This window comes from Eptesicus fuscus, chromosome 4 (genome assembly GCF_027574615.1).
Source record: "Eptesicus fuscus isolate TK198812 chromosome 4, DD_ASM_mEF_20220401, whole genome shotgun sequence".
Taxonomy (NCBI): domain Eukaryota; kingdom Metazoa; phylum Chordata; class Mammalia; order Chiroptera; family Vespertilionidae; genus Eptesicus; species Eptesicus fuscus.
The window spans coordinates 109,333,656-109,353,342 of NC_072476.1; positions in this window are offsets into that span (position 1 = coordinate 109,333,656).

Here is a 19,687-nt window from a genome sequence, read left to right on the forward strand (position 1 = left end):
CAGATAGAAAAGAAGTGGTTGAAGCAGCATGTTTGTCCTGACCGCAGTAGAAAGGGGGAGAAGCATGAAGAAGGAAGTGCTTGTGTATGGTGGGGGCGGGCATAGCCACACATGTAGGAGACCGGTTAGCGGGCTGTTGAGCGTTCAGGTGCTAACAACATACTGCTCGGGCTCCACATTTTCCAGTCCTTAGCAAATTACTTAGCCTCCTGAAGTTTCTGTTTAACCTCTCTGAGTTTACTGCTTCCCATCTGTATAGTTGGGATAATAGTCGTACAAATCTGATAAAGGTTTTTGAGTATCAGTTGAGATCATTCATGTCGCACTCAGCTTATTGTCAGGGCTCACTAAAAGGGAATCATATGGTGAGCAAATATGTCTATGGAAGCTGACATCATTCTTAGATGGAAGTAAGAGCATGAATGGACTGGTGTGTGTTCAATGGATTTGGTGAGCAGAGCACTGAAAATACTTTTTTTTTTTTTTTGCTTCCTTTCCCATGATTGATTCCACTACTAATGCTAATAGTTTCTAGTAATATTGAACCTATTACATGTCAGACAGAGTTCCAGAATATTTTCTAAAAAACTTTTTACTGTAGGACAGTTTCACATTACAGAGAGGCTGCAGAGATAGTGCAGAGTTCCCAGGTAATGCCCCATCACCAACCTAGGTCAAATGTAAAATATAATAACGGTTGCTGACATTTGCTGAACGACCTGCCCATCATTGTCTATATAGTATCAGACCTATTTCCTCCCCTGGCCCTTTCCCAACTAACTGTAACTACATTCCCCAGACTCCCTCACTAATTGGCTCCTAGCATGTTTCAGATGTGGAGGCACTGGCAGAAGACTGGAGGGCTGGAGCCAGGGTGTATCTCCCATGTTTATATGTTTCTAGTGGGATCTCCAGAAGTGGCCATGTCTTTCTCATGATTCCAGTTTTTTGTTTGTTTGTTTGTTTACAGAAAGCTCTGGGTCATGGGCTCTGTTAAAACTACCTCTTTCCTTTTCCTTCTAGTCCTGTTGGGGGTGAGGATGGGGTGGTAGACACTCCCTGTTCTTCTTAATTTCTGCCTTGTTTCATGGCCCCCTGTTGAACCTTTCAGCACTTTCAACATATTTGAAAATAGATTCCCAGGGTTTGGCTCCTCTGCCTAGACCCTGTTTGTTCTAAGTACTTTACATATACAACTCTCTCATCTATATAGCACTTCTGTGAGGTATACACTATTATTTCCTCTATTTTAGAAATGCAGAAACCAAGGTAATAGAGATTAAGTTCCTCGTTCAAAGTCCACCCTGAGCCTAAACTTTTAAACACTAAATTCTATGGCCTCTCATTAGAAGCATGTCATTCACCCTCGACTTCAAGCACATCTAACTGAAGAATTCTTCCCTGAACTCTGAGCTCAGGGTCATTGGCATCTTGCCAGATGTCTCTGGCGATGCTTCTATTTTTAGTAGGACAAGTGGCCAAAGGACTGCTTGTGTTACCCTCCATGAACCCCTAGGACCCATTTTGCTTTCTTACTTTCATTTCCTCTACAGGCCTCCTACCAGCTCACTCACTGGGTTCTCTTGGCCCCATCATTACACTCAATGTCTCTAGAGGTTGCCTCCTACACTAGTTTTGCCCCCTGTCGCATTCCTGCCCTTTGCCAGTTCCATTGGTGCACAAAGACAGGTCCAAGATACATTACATAGGAACATGATGTATACATTCTAATGATGAATTAAATACTTCCCAGAAGAGCGCCATCAATTTCCCAACATAACATTTTTATAAATGGTGCTCTCTCCTTAGGATTCTGTGAATATACCATGTATGTTTATATTCATTTTAAATATTTATATTAATTTCTATATTTTCATTACTGTCTTCTATATTTGAAATGCCCTTTTGTCTACTCTCTTCCTGCTGAAATCTTATCAGGAAAGGCAAGGTCTAGCTTAAATGCTATCTATTCTGGGAATCTTCCATGACTCCAACCTCCCACCCAACCCCTGACCTCTTCCCTAAATAGAGTAAATCACCTCCTGCCTTTTGGTTCCATGTCACCCTGTTCATCCCTCTGATCCAAATCTCAGTGTGTGCACATCTGTCTCCCAAATAAACTTGACAGTAGAAAACATATCTTTGCTTCTATTTCCTGTCAGCTACTACATGTTCAGCAAATTTTAATGTTGAATCAGACCAAGCAGTTTTGTTGACCTTAGTCTAGCAAATCTAGAAGATTTGTTGGTAACAAGGAAGCAACATTTAGTGAATGCTTAGCAGGTGAATCTACCCTCCTTATAGATTTGGCTGTTTTCTTTGTATTTAATATATTGTAAAATGGGAGATTTGGTGATTTTCATGATGAATTATTTGTATCCTAGAAACTAAGTTCTAACCCAAAATTGTGTGTGTGCATGTGTGTGAGGGTGTAAAATGGACAAATTTACTTGAACATCCTTTTTTCTTGAGACAGCTACCTGACAATGTTATTGTGGGGTAAGATGACTGAAAGGTAGCGGAATATAATTTTGGATACATGACTAAATTCCTACAAATACTCATTGAATTAGCAATGTGTTATAAATTGGTTTATTTTTATTCTTTTTTAAATTTATTTTTATACATTGGTTTATTTTTAATGGGAACTATTTAATGTGGAGTTTATTATTTTGGTGGTGGGAAAGAGCAACCAGTATATATAATCTTAGTGTATGTACACACTAAGTTGTGCATTATATGTTGGAGATTATATGTTTGACTTACCAAACACTGGTGAATTAGTTATATGGGTATTATAAGGGCCATTTGCCAAATAATTAAATGCTTTACTGAAGGCTAATATGAGTTAGTTAATCATTAAGAAGTTTACAATTTCCAGACCAACATAACCCAGTCTAGATTCATCGTAGTACCAAAAAGCACTATATCTATATTTCTTTATGTTAAAATGGTGAATGTTATGGTATGTAAATTATATCAGCTTTTAAAACCCATAACTTAATCATATTTGCAAAGTTATTTTTGCTGTGTAAGGAAACATATTCACAGGTTCCAGGGATTAGGATGTAGACCTAAGTGGGGGCGGGGGGCATTGTTTTGCCTACCACATTTGGATTGTATGGCAGTAGCTGAAAGGCAGTCAGACCTGATGAAACTTTGCTGTCCTCATGAGTAGCAGGGCAGCCATAAAGAGCATGCGCTACAAATGAGACCAGGATGATATACTTCTCAGTAGATGTCAGCACGGAAAGGTAAGAATGGAAGTACACCCTGCCTCTTCTTCTCTCCTACCACTGAGCTATGCTACCACAAACGGCCCTCTGTCTTAGTCATGTCTTTGTTGTAGTGTCTTTTGCCTTCAATATTTTTATTTTTAAGTAGACTATCCTTCTTACATTCCTGATTTTTTTTTATGTTGTTGAGAAAGTTCTCCGCTACCCCAAGACCAGAACTAGTCCCCTGATTTTTCTTCTATTACTTCTTTTATCTCTCCTTTTTAAAAAAGTCAATCTGTGTGAAATTTATGTCCTTCAGTAATGTGAGGTGTAGAAGTCTATCTTTGTTTCCTTTTAATTGGATAGTCCATGCTAACACTATTAGTTTAATAATCTATCTTTTCCTCTTAAATACCCATATATATCTCTATCTGTCTGAATCACTCTTGTTTTCTGCTGATAGCTTTTACTTTCAAGAGTAAAAACCTAATGCAGAACTTTAAAAAAGTTACATAAATAAAACATCTATTCTATTATAAACTTTGACAATGAGCATAATTAGAAAGTAAAGAAAAGGAGTTGGGCCATTTTCTTTCCCTATTATCTATCACATTCCAATTCATGTAGGCCTATTTGTACAGTCCAGGTCATACAATGCAAAGCACAATTGTGTGTACATGTGTTTTTGAGGTACTTTCATACCCAGTTGCCTCTTCATGTAAACACCCACTAAAATGAACAAGTGAAAAGGTGCTGAGAAGCTTCTCCGCTTAAAAAACTACCTTTTCTGCAGACAGGCAGCCTGGCCTGAGACAGCCACCACCGTTACGGCTATGCTCTGAGGATCCGCTTACTCTGTACAGAATTTTTCTCTCTTGTATGAGGACTTAAACATGAAACCACTGACATGGAAAGCACCGCTGTGCTAGACACGAAAACAGGTTTGGTGGCATTGTGGGATGAAAAGCATCCTATTCAATACATTTTCTCAAAGTCGCTAAATATTGAGGGAGATGGGAAAGGTTTCTAAAGTCACAACTTTGAATCGAAGAAAGCGGGTTCTCGTGTACTTACTCTGGAAGGAACTCTCAGGACAAAATCCATGTAGATAAGCAACTGTTGATTTAGCTCTGTCTGACATTTTTATTTATTTATTTATTTTTTACTTTGTAGGCCTTTCTATCATTTTTGACCATTGCTTATTTGAAAGCATAATGAAGAAATAATTTTTCCCTGAGACTGCATGCTTTGGAGATGAATTTATCTTTCTTCATCTGAGCTCACATAAATATTTTATTTATTGAAACTGGAGTTATCATCTTGAGGGGAAGCCTACCATTTAAAAACATGGGCATTTTCTCCTTTAACCCATTTTACTGAAAGGGCTTCCAGCAATGTGGTTAGTTACGCAATGTGTGAATTTGTTCTGTGCTTTGCTTTCTGTAATACCATATGTCACAACATGGGTAGGCAGAAATAGCCAAGTTATATTAAGAATGAATGTGTCCTAAAATTCATTAGAGTAACAATTTTCTTTTTGAGATCATTTAGTTCCTTGGAACACTTAATAGTGTCTGTGAAGGGACTAGTCTGTATTTAGTAAATTGCTCATTATTTTACATGGGAATGCAATACACAGTTTTCTCTTCATGGTTTTTTCTTAGACTCCATTCAAGAGAAGGTCTGTTTTCTGTAAAAGTTTTTCAATAGTAACTTTATTTTTGTTCTTATGCTATAACTGAAGCCATTTGAGTTTCCTCTCACCCAGGACCCTTTTTATTTTTCTTATCATTGTAAATGAAATTACAAGAAGGAACTCATACTTGAAAAATAGAAAAAAACAACACTAAGATAGGGGCATACACATAATTATAAAGCAACATTCATCTGTGTTTACCTGATTATTGACCAATGCAAAGATACCAATTACATATGTTTATTAAAATAATTCTAAAAAATAGTTTTAAAAGTATCTCTGTTTAAATGTGTTATGCTGTCTCACACCTGTCAGAATGGCTATCATCAACAAATCAACAAACAAGTACTGGCAAGGATGCAGAGAAAAAGGAACCCTCGTGCACTGCTGGTGGGAATGCAGACTGGTGCAGCCACTGTGGAGAACAGTATGGAGTTTCCTCAAAAAAACTAAAAATGGAACTCCCATTTGACCCAGTGACCCCACTCCTAGGAATATATCCCAAGAAACTAGAAACACCAATCATAAAGGATATATGCATCTCTATGTTCACAGCAGCATAATTCACCATAGCTATGATTTGAAAACAGCCTAAGTGCCCATCAGCAGATGAGTGGATTAGAAAACTGTGGTACATCTACACAATGGAATACTACTCTGCGGTAAAAAAGAAAGAATTTTTACCATTTGCAACAGCATGGATGGAACTGGAGAGCATTATGCTAAGCGAAATAAGCCAGTCGGAGAAAGATAAATACCACACGATCTCACTCATTTATGGATTATAATGAACAACATAAACTGATGAACAAAAACAGATCCAGAGACAGAGAAGCATTGATCAGACCGTCAAACCTCAGAGGGAAGGTAGGGGAGGGTGGAGGTAAGGGGGAGAGATCAACCAAAGGACTTGTATGCATGTATATAAGCCTAACCCATGGACATAGACACCAGGGAGGGGTGAGGGCATGAGTGGGGTAGTGAGGGGACAATGGGGCGATAAGGACACATGTAATACCTTAATCAATAAAGAAAAAAAATAAATGTGTTATGCTGTATGTAGAGTACAGAAGGAAACATTTTCTTAGTTTTTAGATGCATTATCTACCAGTGATGTGCACACAGACAACAAGAGTGTAATAGTATGTCCGTTCAACCCTGACTCTGTTCAGAATTTCAGCCATCTTGAATGTTTTCATTTAGTCAGTCAAGTGCCAAGCTCCATTGCATTTATGGATAGTGGGCAGGGGTTGACTGAAGAGGTTTTCAGTCTGAGAACACCTTTCTCAGAAACGGTGATAACAACTGGCATGAGGAATAACAAAAAGCATTTGACAGAGAGATTCCATTAGAGAAATACACCCCTGACAGTAAAGACATTCGAAGACTGGTTTCATTCAGTAGTTGGTATAGATCAAAGACTGTGGAATAATGACACAGTTGTTCCTCAGAGCTGCTGTGTTTATTTCCTTACAGATCATAGAAAAGGAGCATGTAGACAATAATGTAATTTTAGTCAATGTCAAAGGCAGCTTGACACTTTTTCCAAGTTAAACATGAGTTCTAATCTTAGATAACGCTTCCCCTTGGTCATAAACATAATTTCGCACCTTATTTTAGTTGATTTTGTTACATAGCCAAAATTGTTAATTTTCCCCAAAGTGACTCTAACACATGCACCCCATTCATAGGATTATTTTATGAATATTCTGAACATATTAAAATGTTTTCATATGAAGTTATTCCATATAACTACCATTTCTGATGTGAAAAATCTCCAGCTCTTGCCACTAAAAATCAAATATTTTCTTTTATATTATTTTTTCAAGAAGTGCTTTCTCAGCTGTTTATTGCATAGAGTAATAATATGCTCATCAAACATCTATTAGAGACATTCATGGAAAAAATGATTCTGTGTTCAGTTCTATTTGCTTAGAGATTTGGGTAAAAGTTAAATTTTGCTACTTTAACTGCAACCAGGAAAATAAGTGCTCTTTTACAAATGAATTTGTAAGGTTAGAACTATTGCTATTTTAATGCAATTATTTAGACCAGTTTTAGAATTGCTGAATCTCATTATGTTCTAGTTACATCATGTATATGTAAATTCAATGTGAATTTAAATTTTATCAAAAATATACTAACCAATGAATTAAACCAATCTGCTATACTCAAGGAGTAGCTTTATTTTCAGATTCAATCTTTTGTTTATTGAATTCTCATTTAATATCTGAGGGAAAATTAGAATTAGGTTGAAAATCTTTTTCTTTATTGAAATGAAAGTCAACATGCAATATTTTGAGAGGATTTCACATAATAAATGTATCACTTTAAAGCAATACATGTATATGAGTAAAAACGTAGCAAAAAGATCTGTTCATTTCATTTGAATTATCACTATTACCACCTAAATTCCCTTTGTCTATTACATTATTTTATCTCTATAACATTTCTGAGAAATAAAGGTTGAAGGGGGTAGACTGTGCATAAACATAATTTTCCCCATTTTAGAGAAGTGGAACGGACTATATATATATATATATACTAGAGGCCCGTTGCACGAAGATTCGTGCAAGAATAGGCCTTTCTTCCCCTGGCTTCACTCCTGGCTGCCTGGGAGCCTGCAAGTCTTCACTCCTGCACTGCTCCTGTAGCTCCCCCTGACCGCCCCCCCTCCCCCGGCCCTCCCCTTCATAGCAGGTGTCCCACCCCGCCTGGCTGCTCCATGCCTGTGTATGCAAATTAACCTGCCATCTTTGTTGGGTTAATTTGCATACTCCTGGTTGGCTGATGAGCGTCGTGGAGATAGTCAATTTGCATATTTCTCTTTTTTTAGTGCAGATGTATACGTATATCTATATTTACAGAGATATATAGAGAGATAAGTATATAGATATATAGATCTCTCTCTATCACTGTACTTACATCCTATTGTTTCTGTTTCTACAGAGATAGAGAGACACAGAGAGAAAAGCAGAGAGATTAAAAGATTAGATGAACTGTTCTATATCATACATTTCAGTCATAAAACCACATAATTCAGCCAGAGCTTAGTCTAAAACCGAGGTTTCTAAATACTAGCTCAGAGATCTCTTTCTTACTAGTATACCCCAAATTGTGAATTTAAATTGTGTAGGAATTGGATGAGGTAGGATAGGAACTTTATGACTCTTGCTGTTAGACCCAGAATCCTTAATTTCTTGTCCAACTGGATCAGTGAATAATAGAAAATGGGAATAAAAAGTTGCATAGTTGTAACCACCATTCCTAGCCACATATGCCACATGACTTCTTATAAAGTTTCTCTGACCAACAGTAAAGTTATCAACTGTTTATGTGGAAGACAAGGGTTTAGTGTCTTCCTGTGTGTTAGCATTTTATGAGTCATAGAGGAGGAAGGCCCAGGCGTGAGGGCAGCACACTTTGGATCCTGGAGATACAGCCCTAGCATTTGAAAATGTTCTGCAGAGGAGTTTCCCATCTTCCCCGACCGAAAGAAATGAGGAGTGCTGAACAGGTGGGGATGAGCCTTTCCTTCCCTGAGACCAATAAAACACGGAGACCAATAAAACACTGGTCTTTAGCCCAACCAGCGTGGCTCAGGGGTTGAGTGTCAACCTGTGAACCAGGAGGTCACGCTTCAATTCCCAGTCAGGGCACATGCCTGGGTTGTGGGCTTGATCCCCAGTGTGGGGCGTGCCGATCAATGATTCTCTCTCATCATTGATGTTTCTATCACTCCCTCTCCCTACCTCTCTGATATCAATAAAAATATATTTTTACAAACAAAAAGCACTGATCTTTGCAGACAGGGAGGCTTGGGAACAAGCACACTTTCTCCTGGAGCCCAGAAGGCGACTGACAACTTGCCAGGCAGCAAACTAATATTTTGCTGCACCAGCAGCTTTGCACTAGTAACTGGACCCGACCTTAAGGTTTACAGAACCTGAGGAAAAATAGTAACACAGCTAAGGGACCTGGCAGCCAGAAAGAAAGAAGAAGCAGAAAATCCAGTAAAGCCAACTCCTTTTTAATAATACTGTGAGGTAGGCAAGTTTGAATAACAGCTCTGATGCTTAACTTTGTGTCATCTTGACTGAGCCATGGGGTGCCCAGATATTTGGTCAAACATTATTCTCTGTGTGTCTTTGAGTTTTGTTTTTGTTGTTGAAAATAACATTTAATTCAGTAGACTGAGAAAAAAACAAATAAAAAATAATAAAATGAATAGACTGAGTAAAGCAGATTGCCCTCCCTCATGTGGGTGGATCTCATCCAATCAGTTGAAGGTGACAAAAAGGTGACCCTCACCTGAGTAAGAGAGAATTTATCCCGCCAGGAATGCCTTCACACTAGGACCTTGACTTTTTCATGCCTTCAACCTAAAGGCATTGGCTCTTCCTGGGTCTCAGGCTGCCTGCCTTTTAGGCTGGAGCTATACTTTTGGCTCTGCTGGTTCTCTCTCTCTCTCTCTCTCTCTCTCTCTCTCTCTCTCTCTCTCTCTCTCTCTCCTCTCTCATTCTCACTGTACTTACATCTTATTGTTTCTGTTTCTCTGAAGAACCTTGTTCAGTACATGTATAACTTTCCTCTTAAATAAAGAGGACATAGTGATATTCATAGGATAATAAAAACAATACATAAAAATAAGAATGAAAAGTAACATCACTCAAAAGAGAAAACTTAGCATCTTTGAATGAGTCTGAGATGTTCCCTCCTTATGTCCTGGCAGATGTAGTTTATTTATTCACTAATCTATTCATTAATCTACTCACTGGAAGTTCATTGAGATCACTCAGCCAGTCTGTGAGGACTGCCAGACCCCTGATATACATGGTAGTATGAACTCTCCAGAAGCCTCCTTAAGGAGGGATAATCGTGTGAAGAAATGGCTTTATTATAAATGTTCTGGGTTAATTGCTGGCAGCTTCCCTTGTTGAGAAGAACAATAATACCTCGTTAGTAAACTCAGGAATAAGGAGAAATGGAAGCTGGGAGGAGAGTAGGAAATGACTACCAATGATAAGGACTGATCAAGAAATATATAAAAGGCAACACTGTTGTGCCCAACTCCCAGGGGTGCTGTGTTTTCAAGGCTATTTCACTTTGTGGTAGTGGTGGTGACCGGTAGAGAGGCTGATGAGCACCATAAGGCACAAATGGCCAGAACTTCTTTGTTTTTAGACCTCTGCTAGTTGTAGCAAACATTGAATTTGCAACAAAAACATTTGTTCTGTGAATCACTCATGCTTTCCTTTAGTTAGAAAAATATGTTACATAAAATTGAATTTCCTTGAGAAAACAGTAATATAAAGGAGAGGAAAAACATAGGTACCCTAAGGCTTTTACAGCCCGTGGTCAAATAACAGGATTATTTGAACTGGAAAATAATAGCAGCTTTTGTGGTACAGTAATTGAGAAGATACTCTTCCCCCACCATTACCCTTAGAATTGGAAAATAGACAAAAATGCCCTTCTGGAAAAGTCTTCACTAAACGTTATCTTTAAAATTTAGTTTAATATACTTGGGAAGTGGGCCTAGGATAAAGTCAACACCTTCAGGTAATTTGGGCAATTCAAGGAGAAAAAGAATTAATCAAATTAAAATTGAGTTTTAATTTTTTTAGATCTATGTATTGATTTTCTATAGTATTTAGGTTTTGAATTACTACATGCAGCTATGGATAATTTGTTGTCTTTTTCCCAGGTAGGGCTCATTATTGATTTTGGGACTTGAGTTGGATTGAAGAGTGTACAAATATTAATTGTTCTAGCCTGAGAAGAATGACGAGTATTGTGGAAGATGGTCATAATTATAGATGATCATAATTTTTCTTTGATTTTTCTTGATAATAAAGAAAATGTAATCCAATAATAGTAACTATTATAGGAGCCGTACATACGGATAATGGCAGATTTGGGTTGAATACAATTTAGTAATATTTGTGTATTAAAATATTTGTAAAATTGCCTTTTTTCTGATAAGCATGTGTCTAGTTTTTAAACATCAGATAAATTACTTCCAATTTTAGTGATGATCAGAGGAAATTAATGAGAAACATTGAGTTGGTATGTCATAGAAACCCAAACCATATTGGTGTGTTTTTCTTTTTGTTTTGTTTTGTTATTGGTTTTTTTAAAATATCTGATATATTCTAGGAGGTACAATTGTTCAGTTACCCAAATTGTGCCTTCCACTACATAAATGAGCTTAACCAATGGATGGCATAGATGAGAAGGGGAAAGAGAGAGTAATCTCAAAGGAACAAACAGAACCACACTTCAGGCATAACTAGAAGACAAAAAAAACACAACACCTCAACTTCAAATTACATTTATATATATATTTATGTTTTTAAACTTCAAGTGAGCTGTCTCTTACGCTCTTCTTATAAGTCTTTATGGGAATCTGTCCATGGGAAACTGATGGAAAGAGAACAAAAGAGAGCTAGCAATTGGTTAAAACCACCACCACACAGAAAAAAAGTTCACCTCTAGGTTGAAAATAGTAGAAAACTTTGCGGGTCGATCAGAGCACTGACTACAGGAAACAGCTTTAAAAGTCCACACAACTCCAGGTGGCAGTCTTTGAAAGACATTGTGAATTTTGAATTCTAAATAAGCATTTACAGATATTCAAACATTAAAGACAAAAATGGAGAAGAAGCAGTAAAAGTCAAGAGGACAGAAAGGGAAGGGAGAGGGACCTGTAGAGACTGGGTGGTGACGTACAAGGGAAACAAGAAGGAAGTATCGGGGTCTTGTAATCCAAAATATAACCCAAAGCTAGAGGACTCGCATCCCTCTCCACACCTCACCCCTAGCCCCTGGGCAAACCCATCAAACAACCTGGGCTCTGCTACACTGACAGAAGAGGGCACCATTGAACTAAAAATTTTATAAGCCACCCCAGTGCCACCAAATAAGATGAAAGTGAGTGAACCTATGCAAGGCCACTGTAAAATGAAATCATAAACTATCACCTTTGATGAAAATTGTCACCAGAATACCTCATGAAGCAGAAGAAAAATGTAATAAGGAACTCCAAATCAAATTGTGAATTCTAAATAAGCATTTGCAGATATTAAAACATTAAAGACAAAAATGGACAAGAAGCAGTAAAAATCAAGAGACTGACTACACTCAAGAAAGGAAGAAGAAAATTACAGATATTAAGACTAAATTACAGGGTACTCACGAGAAAACAGGCCCAAGTAAAATTTTATGACACACTGATATAGAAAATTAGAAATGATAATGAAAAGTGACACAAATCACTAAAAAGGAACAGAGAAAGGGGTTCAAATGGAAGACAGGCAAAGAAGAAAAATAACATATATATGCGTTTGAGTCCTCAAAGCAGGAAAAGAAAACAATGGGACAGAACTAATATTTAAAACTATAATCCAAGAATGGGTTCCAGAAGCAAATGAAGTTATAAATTTACATTTTGAAAGGGTTCAGGGGGTACCTGAGAAAACGGGCCTGTGATGGCCCGCTTTGAGACACATCCTAGTGCCAGTAAACGCTTAGTTTTCAAGATCTAGAAAAATTCTTCTCAAGGCTTTCTATCAAAACTGCTAAATGATATACAGGAGGAAAAAATTGACTGGAGTCAGACTTCTTCAAAACATTTTACAAAATAACAGAGCAAGTATCAAAACAAAACAAAAACTAGGAAAAAAAGTGTGAACCAAGGATTTTGTATCCAGCTCTTAAGACAATGGAAAAACAATCTACTGGAGGATGGGTTTATCCAAATAAAGAGATTGCTGAGGAAACTTCCACATTTATCATGTGATTTATGGTAAACATTTAATATATTTTATTGTAGACCTAAGACTAAAATGTGAGTACAAGGGTGAATATAATAAGAAATATTACATGTTCTGACAGTGTACAAATTATGTGAATGAAAAATGGGAGGATAAAGGGGAAGTAAAGTTATATAGGAAAGAAGAATAAGCTATTGGTACATTGTTTATGTGGGAGTTGAAGGAACCATTGAAAACTGACAAATAAGAAGGTAACAGACAACTGAAACAATATTTTCTGTATGCAGCCAGATAAAGGGCTAATATCCCTAATGTTTAAAGAACTCTTAAAAATGGAAAGGAAATACCAAAGGCCTAAATGAAAAATGGGTAAAAGATATGAACCATTTACAAAAAAAGATATAAAAATCACCCTCAATGAAAAGTCATTCAACCTCATTTATAAATAGAGAAGTGTACATTAAAACTGCACAGAGATACCATTTTTCATCTTTGAGATTGACAAAATTAAAAAGTATTGCAGCACATTCTTTAGGGAGGTGATGTGCAAGCTCCTACATTGCTAGTGGTACAACCTCAAACATGAAAATTGGTACAAGTTTCAGAGAGGGAATTAGGCAGTATTTGACAAAAAGTCCTTATGCACTTACCTTTCAACCCACACAACCCTTTCTAGGAATCTATCTTGAAGGTATACAAACAATTCAAAAAAATATATGCACAAGGTTACTCACTGCAGCATTCTTTGTAACTACAAAATATTAACAACAACCTAATGCCCCTATTTAGGGGAAAGATGAACAGATTATGGTACTTCCATCCAATGGCATTTTATGCAGCTGTAAATAGAATGAGGAAGATCTTTAAACTGATACAGAATGATTTGGAGTACACATGATTTAAAAAATAATACAATAGAGTGTCTGGAATTTACTAACTTTTCTTTAAGGAAAAAAGGAAATAGAAATATATAAATATTTGCTTGTTTGCACAAAACAAAACACTAGAAGCATAAACCAAAACTTGAGGTAGTTACTGCCAGAGGTGGTTAGGGATGGGGTGGAACAAAAGGAGAGACAGGAATGGGGTACAATGTATGTGTTGGGAGAAAGACAGTTCTCTAATACTGGTATACCTGTTTGTACAGTTCTGAGTTTTAGTACCAAGATGATGTCTTACTTTCTAAAATGAATGAATAAATAAAATCAACAAGGTTGGGGGAAAACCAAAATGAAACCAATGGAAACCAATGAGCCTAATTGTATTCCAAATGAATAACAACTTCACTGCGTGTGAGGGCGGTGCAGTAATTCACAGAACTTGGAGCACTGTGTTTTGATTGTATAACCCTCAGGTTACACATAAAAATGTAAACAAATACTGATTATAGTTAGTAGGCTTGTTTTCCCCAATGGTGTATGTCAGCAATTCTGAAATATGTAAAGTGTATCCTAATACTGAGCAAATACGTAAATATATTGTGGGTTGTGAGAGCCACATTTCTGTTTGTTAGAAGAGCAGGCTACAGATAAGTAAAGGGAGAATGAAGACAGGCATAGAACAAGGCCTTTGATGCTACACTGGAATTGGAGGCATTAGTATAAACTCGTGGTTTTAAAAATATATTAATAGATATTGAAATAGATACATATGTGAATGTGTGTATATATTTCCTCTCTCTGTTCACTGAGATGACCCTGACTTAAGGCACTCTAATAATACTAAGCATCCCTAGCACCCAGATAATGTTTTCTAAATATCATTCTTAACCAAGAAGAACCAGGGTCCTTAGAAAAATGACTGATTCCAGAGCTAGTGTAACAAAAGTTCAAGTTGAGATTAGGACATTTTTTTGGTGTGTGTGTGCCAGTAAGCAAGGAAGTGCTTAAATAGTGATGGAAACATATGAAAAGGGCACAGGAATTAGTTTGAAAAGCTCCCACTGACCAAATCTTGCACAAATGAGCATCAAAATAAATAATGATAGATTAAAATCCATGAGTTTTTCCTTACATAAGTACATAAATGAATATATAATTAAAGGGGGAGTAAAGTGAAATATCAAATAGTATATGTTGAAGAATGATAGATTGGGAAAACATTGAATCATCATCATAGTAGTAAATGCTTCAATCAAGAATCATCAACAAAAGTAGTGGACCCAAGTATCCTGTTGAGAAATTTGATTTTTACATAATATCAAAGTATTTTTCTATAAAACACTAATTAATAACAAAAAAGAAAAATGACTGATTTTATGTGGACAAACCTAACAGACACCACCATAATCAAGTTTCCATTGTCAGCAATGGGACACCTATCGTGTGCTTCCTGATACGATGTACCTAGAAGATACAGCATCTCTTCTGTGTTATTCCTGCCAAAGGAGAAAAGTGAACCTAATCTTGAGGAAACATCTGACAAACGTGAATTGAGGGATATTCTACAAAATGTCAAAGTTGTCAAAGACTGAAAAACAATTCTAGAACAAAAGGAGTCATGACTTCTGTTCAACCCAGTGACACAATTGGTAATACTTGAATAAGGGCTATAGATTAGATATATTATTGTATCAATGTTAGTGTCTTGATTTTGAAAACTGTACTAGTCGTGTCTGAACTGTCCTTGGTTCTGTGACACACACATTGACATATTTAGGGGAAAAGAGGAAATATGTTTGCTGGGAGGGAGAGAAGGGAAAATGATGAAACAAATGTGATAAAATTCTTACATTTGAGGAGAATGGGTAAAGGATATGCAGGAATTCTTGGTAATATTTTTTTTGTAATTTTTCTGTAAGTCTGAAATTATTTCTAAATAAAAAGTTAACATATATAAAAATAGTACCACATGCTCTCAAAGTCAGAATTAAAGTATCTGCTTAGGGCTTTGAAACTTGGCTAAAGTCTACGTTAAATATATTTCTCCAGGTGTTTTAAAACTCTGATATATTGATGTACTTGTTCATTCTTCAAGTTTCTTATTAAGTGCCGGTTGTGCTGAATAGAAGGAGCTGAGCTTAGAGTTGTCATTAAGATCGACAAGTCTCCTCGCATTCATGGAGCTTGTATTTGTGAAGGAATAGTGTGTTATAGGGGACAAAAATAAAGTAAAAGGAAACAAATGTGGTTTCTATGCGGTGTATCGTTGAGAGGGAAATAAGGCACGGTGTGTGACAGAGGCAGTCACAGAGGGAAGTGTGCGGAGCTGCTCAGGAAAGACTTCTCTGAGAGAGTGGCACCTGAGTGAGGAGGAAGCTACGAGGACACCTCTGGAGAAATGTCTTGGGTTTATAATGGGTGTGAAGGTGGACACTTTCACATTATCTCCCTGGGTCTAGAGAGATAATACGTAGCTCAGGGCCATCTCGAAAGTTATTTGATAAGTTACTGAAACATGGGAGTCTTGGAACATCATTGGAATGACAGCTAGGACACATGGGATCTGTTCTTTTTACCACTACTAGTATGTAGCGAGGTTTCATATGATACAAACTGCTGAATTCTATGACTCTTGATTTTACCTGTAACGAAGGGCTGCGCGTGGATAATCTCTAATGTCTCTCACACGTTCAATATTTATGATTTTACAATCTTACAATATTTATACCTTCATAATATAAATCTCAATATTATATTATGAAGGTATAAATCTCAATATTTATACCTTCATAATATAATAACATAAGTATACATATAGAGAAATTCAGGTTGATAACAAAGAGTAAATGTTTTATAATCTTTCATTGTTAGCTATGAGCATTCTCTGGGCTAGATCATATTTTAATTTTTCATAAGAAAATAAAGGGTATATTACCATGGCACCAAAAAGAAAAAAACAACAACCCAGAAACTGGTCAAAGGATTTCACAGACTCTTACATTTTATATGAAATTTAATACCCAAAGAGTACTTCAAACTTCAACAAAACTCCTCCCTTTTTGCCCGGCCAGGGTGGCTCAGTGTTTGAGAATTGACCTTTGAACCAGGAGGTCACAGTTCAATTCCCGGCCAGGGCAATTGAAATGGATTTTAATAAACACACATAACTACACAACTATAACACGATACACATCGGGGAAGGAGGCGTTCTTGTATTATCAAGCTCTCATCAATACTTGGGCTTTTTCTTGAGCCATGTGCCTAGGGAGCCCTAGAGCTGGCTCAGCATATTGCTGGCGGAGAGAATGGGGAGCCAGAGGAATCTCCCCTCAGCAGCTGGCTCCCTGGCCTCAGCAGGCAATGGGGGCCTGACAGAATGCAAATGAAACTGTGGGCGTGGCTATCTTCCTGGAGCCCGTGGGGGCCGAGAGGCTAGAATGTGGTCCATTGATGCTAATTTCAAATGCATGTTAATGTGCTGATTCACGTCAAAGATAAGTTTACTTTTATAAATACCTCTTCTCTTCCCAGTAAATAGGCTAGAAGAGATGACTCTCTGACAGGAATGAGACTTCGGGACTGGGGCACTCCTAAATGAAGGGGCCTATTTAGTTAATTATGGGGCCAACTTGTGAATGTGCTGCTAGAGGCTGGAAATGAATGCTACCCCTTGTGCTGAAGGACCAGTAGGTGATGTTGTCAGCCAACTCCAGCCCTGTCTGTGAAGAGCCCACACTTTCCTGGATAATCAGCCCAACGGTTAGGTCTATTTAATAATTAGAGAAGCCACATGTTGGTCAGAGCTAACAAGAAGAAGTAGAGAGCCAGGGAGAGGGTGATTTTTTTTTTTTTTTACCCCTTTCATCAAGGAATGTTCATGAGTATATGTATGTTCTGGGATGGGAGTTGGACTCATGTTCTGAGGCACGAGCGGGTTCTATTCCAGGGTGTGCAAAATTAGCTTACTGCTCATTCTGTCTCAGTGTTCTGTTTAAAATATTTTAAAATTAATACAGACCAAAATCTTTACAGGACTTGACATTCCCTATAGAAATCAATGCAAGGAGCAAGGACACTGTTTGGTGAAGACCTGGTCATTTCCTCATTCGCTACCTTTGACTCAGTATTCACTGGGTGCTGGGAAGAACCTCCAGTGTTGCCCTAACTGGTTTGTCTCAGTGGATAGAGTGTCAGCCTGCAGACTGAAGGGTCCCAGGTTCGATTCTGGTCAAGGGCATATACCTTGTTTGTGGGCATATCCCCAGTAGGGGGTGTGCAAGAGGCAGCTGATCGATGTCTCTCTCTCACCGATGTTTCTAACTCTCTATCCTTCTCCCTTCCTCTCTGTAAAAATCAATAAAATATATATATATTTTTTAAAAAAGAATCTCCAGTGTTCCTCTATCCAGTTCCCAAGTTCTGTTGATTGTGCTTCCTCAGGTCAAAAACATGGGCTATGGCGTCAGAATCCCTGTGTCTGAATTCTGGTTACACATTTATGTGCTCTCAGGTTCTCTATGTACTAGTATAACTTTAGACCTACTTTATAGGGGTGATGTGTTAGTACATGGTAGACCTTTAGATCAGAGTCTAGCATACAGTAAGAAATAAGAAATTAGCCAATTATCTTCTGAATCTATCCTATCTTATTCCTCTTCGCTCCCTTAATCTAGGATTTCATTACATTTTCCCTGGATTATAGTTCTCTCCACAAATCTCCTCACCTCTACTATTTCTCTACCCTGCATAGCTATCAGAGTAATTTTTATGAAATGCAAATATGACCATGTTAGTCCCCTGTTTATACTCAAACTCCCCATTATGGCACCCAAGACATTCTCCTTTCTAGCCTCAATCTCCTGCCTACTTATCCCACTGTGTGCTTCCACAGTAAAGCCCATTACAGTAGATTCTCTGATGCTTCTATGACTCTGTCTGACATATTCTTTCTCTTCTTACCTACCTGGTGAGCATCCTTCAGACTCCTACCAAGGATTTCCCTTCTGTTGATAGCCTTCTACAACCTCCTTTCATCTGTGACTGAGCTAACTGCTTCCTCCTCTGTGTTTGTTCTATTTGCTAGTTATAATTTTACTAGAAGCCCAGCACGCAAAGTCGCGCGGCCCTGCCCATCAGCGACGGTCTTTGATTGTTATGGCGTTAGGGCCACTGGGTTTTTATAATATAGATTATTTCACATATCCTACTGCATTATGGCTTCACATGGGAATGGGATCGTTGTTTTAGGGATGTACCCATGAAGGTGACAGTATACTCTTCCCAGGTGGAAGGAAGTACTATTAGCTTAGGAAAGTGGACTCTGAAGTTAGAGATTCAACCAGCTAGACAACAATAGTTATTGAGCACTCATTTATACTGAAATACCATAGTTCTGAGATATAGTCTGTCTGAATGAGGAGATCTGGAAGTATTTATATATACCTTATAAGATTTGAAAAAATATGGTTTCAAATGCCTATTGTGAACTTGAGAATTAAATAGGATAAAGCCAGTGCAAAAGTTGGAACAGCATCTGTTGTTCGATTTAGAATATTTATGACAGAGATTTCTGTTGTGCCCCAACTCCATTTTCCCCTTCTTTCTGAGTATGTGGGATTGGAGCCCTAGAAGATGAGTGGGAAGGATAACAGAACAAAATATTTTAAGAAATAATAGTGGAAATTTTCCCAAATTTGATGAAAACTGTAAAGCCACAGAAACAAACTCAACAAAATCCAAGTAGGAAGAAAAATGTAGCACATTATAATCAAGTTGCTTAAAGCCAGTGGTAAAGGGAAAATCTTCAGAACAGCCAGAGGAGCCCAGCTGGTGGTGCCTCGGTGACTGAGCATTGACCTTGAGCCAGGAGGTCATGGTTCAATTCCCGGTCGGGGCACATGCCCAATTGCAGGCTCCATATGTTGAAACGTTAATACATCATAATCAAGAGAGGATTATCCCAGAAATGCAAGACTGGTTTAGAAAACAGAAAGTATAATTTACCGTATTAACATTTTAAAAATAAAAATCATATGATCATCTGAATAAATGCAGAAAATGCCTTTCATCCCAGGTAAAACTAATAGGTTCTTATGCTGTAAACACACAAGATAATGT